The sequence below is a fragment of the Bubalus kerabau genome, chromosome X (assembly GCF_029407905.1).
Source record: "Bubalus kerabau isolate K-KA32 ecotype Philippines breed swamp buffalo chromosome X, PCC_UOA_SB_1v2, whole genome shotgun sequence".
NCBI lineage: Eukaryota > Metazoa > Chordata > Mammalia > Artiodactyla > Bovidae > Bubalus > Bubalus kerabau.
The window spans coordinates 164,928,374-164,931,554 of record NC_073647.1 but is presented as its reverse complement, the minus strand read 5'-3'; positions in this window follow the sequence as shown (position 1 = coordinate 164,931,554).

Below are 3,181 nucleotides of genomic sequence, written 5' to 3'. Positions count from 1 at the left end.
GTAGGGTTCTGTTGGAATGGCGCCCCCTGGCAGGGCATCCAGCCCAGCGTTTCTCATGATGTACTCTGCATCATGGGCGTCCCTTGAGGGCCAGGTCAGCCGGGCAGGGGCAGCTCAGCTCAGCTTTGCAGGGTTGGGAGGAGGACATGCGATGGGTATGGTGGGCACACAGGGGCAGGGAGAGGGGCCAGGGATGCAGGGGACCCAGGTGATGACCACTGGGAGGGCGAGGGGAGGAGTGAAGAGGAGGAGGCGGGGCAGAGGGAGGGGACACTGTTTGTAGAAGTGGATGAGACGTAACATAGCTGCAGACTCTACCTCTCAGGGCAGGGACCACACGGCCAGTTTTACTGGCTCAGACGGAACTGGATGCCTCTAAGGCCTTCTGAACTGTGTGCTCTCCAAGAAGGAAACAGAGACGCAGAGAGAGAGGTGGAGAGAGGTTGTATCACCTGTGTCTTTTTATACGTTGCTGTTGTTCAGTCGCTCAGTCGTGTCCGACTCTCTGCGACCCCATGGGCCGCAGCACGCCAGGCCTCCCTGTACATCACCAACTCCCAGAATCCACTCGAACTCATGTCCATTAGGTCAGTGATGCCATCCAACCATCTCATTCCTCTATCACCCCCTTCTCCTCCTGCCTTTGATCTTTCGCAGCATCAGGGTCTTTTCCAACGAATCGGGTCCTCAAATTGGGTGGCCCAGGAATTGGAGTTTCACTTTCAGCATCAGTCCTTCCAATGAATATTCATGGTTGGTTTCCTTTTTATGTACATATGCATTATATGTACACAATATATGTAATATATATACTATATAATCTATATATAATACATATATAGTATATTGGAGAAGGCAATGGCACCCCACTCCAGTACTCTTGCCTGGAGAATCCCAGGGACGGGGGAGCCTGGTGGGCTGCCGTCTATGGGGTCACACAGAGTTGGACATGACTGAAGTGACTTAGCATATGTAATATTTTATATACATTATATGCACGCTCATATATATAACAAATTTATGTATCTCTATATAACACAATTATGTCTATATATATACATTTTGATAAGCATATATTTACCATATATATTCTGTGTTTCTGTATGGAATGGGAGAGATTGAGACATATACACACGTTATGCATATAGACTGGCATTTGCGTATGTGTGTATGATTGGTGGATTTTATGCTGTGTATGTGCGGTCTCCCATCCAAGTACTAACCAGGCCCGACCGTGCTTAGCTTCCAAGATCGAACGAGATCAGGCATGTCCAGGGTGGTAGCGGTACGGCCGTAGACGATGCTGTGCACCTGGACACCTAAGTGTAAGTCGCTCCGTCGTGTCCGACTCTTTGCGACCCCATGGACTGTAGCCCCCCAAGCTTCTCCATCTGTGGGATTCTGCAGGCCAGAATACTGGAGTGAGTTGCCATGCCCTCCTCCAGGGGGATCTTCCCGAGCAGGGATTGAACCTGGGTCTCCCGCATTGCAGACAGACTCTTTACCATCTGAACCATCAGAGAAGCCCTATGGACACATATAGAATACATATTTGTAAGTGCGTCATTATAGACAGAGAAAGGGGAATGTGCGTACATGAGTTATATGTACACGTAGAGGATGTAATATATGCAGACATGTCACAGATGTATGTCTATATTACACATAAATAACACGTGTTGATGTGCGTACACAGACAATGGTGTGTATGTCTTATATGCATATACAGAACATGCATATCCACGTAGAACTTCTTTTATGTACATACATAACATACATATATGCATATGTATGGATGTTGGATATTGTTTCATATGTATCTATAACATACATATATACATACAAGAAATCTATGTATAGATATATAATTTGTGTGTTTTTATTTACACAAATTGTATGTATATATAGTATATATTCCATGGGGTCGCAAAGAGTTGGACACGACTGAGTGACTAAACTGAACTGACTAATAGTATATATTATATATATACACATATACATTACTCACAAGTGTATTTATGTACTTTCTGTGTGTATTTATATATAGGATATAAATATACACACACGTATAATATGAATAATGTATGTGTGTATGTTAATTTATATGTATAAGACTTTCAATGCCGGGTATATGGGTTCAATCCCTGGTCAGGCAGCCAAGATACCACATTCCTCGTGGCCAAAATACAGACAACAGAAGCAATATTGTAACAAATTCAGTAAAAACTTAAAATGGTCCACATCAAAAAAAGAAAAAGAAATTACAAGTTTGACGCAGGAACAGCAAGCCTCAAAAACACAGCGACCGTGCCAATTTACTGGCCTATAAAGAAATCTGAGTGTTGAAGAATTGATGCTTTTGAGCTGTGGTGTGGGAGAAGACTCTTGAGAGTCCCCTGGACTGCAAGGAGAGCCAACCAGTCCATTCTAAAGGAGATCAGCCCTGGGTGTTCTTTGGAGGGACTGATGCTAAAGCTGAAACTCCAGTACTTTGGCCACCTGATGCAAAGAGTTGACTCGTTGAAAAAGACTGATGCTGGGAGGGATTGGGGGCAGGAGGAGAAGGGGACAACAGAGGATGAGATGGCTGGATGGCATCACCGACTCGATGGACGTGAGTCTGGGTGAACTCCATGAGTTGGTGATGGACGGGGAGGCCTGGCGTGCTGCAGTCCATGGGTTGCCAAGAGTCAGACAGGACTGAGCAACTAACCTTATGATTGCAGTCAGCAGGGAGCTGCAGTATCTGGGCCAAGGTTGCATATTCGTGACTGATGCTGCCCACCCGGGCCAGGTGTGACTGCGGGAGGCTCTGTGACCTGCGCCCGGGCCGGGTCAGTTCAACCCTGACCGCAGACTCAGAGACACGCCAGGACAACACAGCATTTACAGGCAGCCCAGAGAAGCGTTCCATACGCACGCTCCAGAAAACAGCGTCAGATCAGAAATGAGAACCAAATAAAATTAAACCTGCCCCTCCAATTAACTGCTTTAACCCGCTAATTGCATGGGCCGAAATTAGTCGGTTATTAAAAAAAATAACAGGAGCCCACTTAGCCTTATAGTAGCTAAATTGCTTGTTTCTCCCCACAAAGGATATCCGTGGATTATACCGATTAATATTTTTCCTACTTTTAAAAAACACTGGAAGGTCCTAGAAATGAGGGTTTAGAAAACAAAA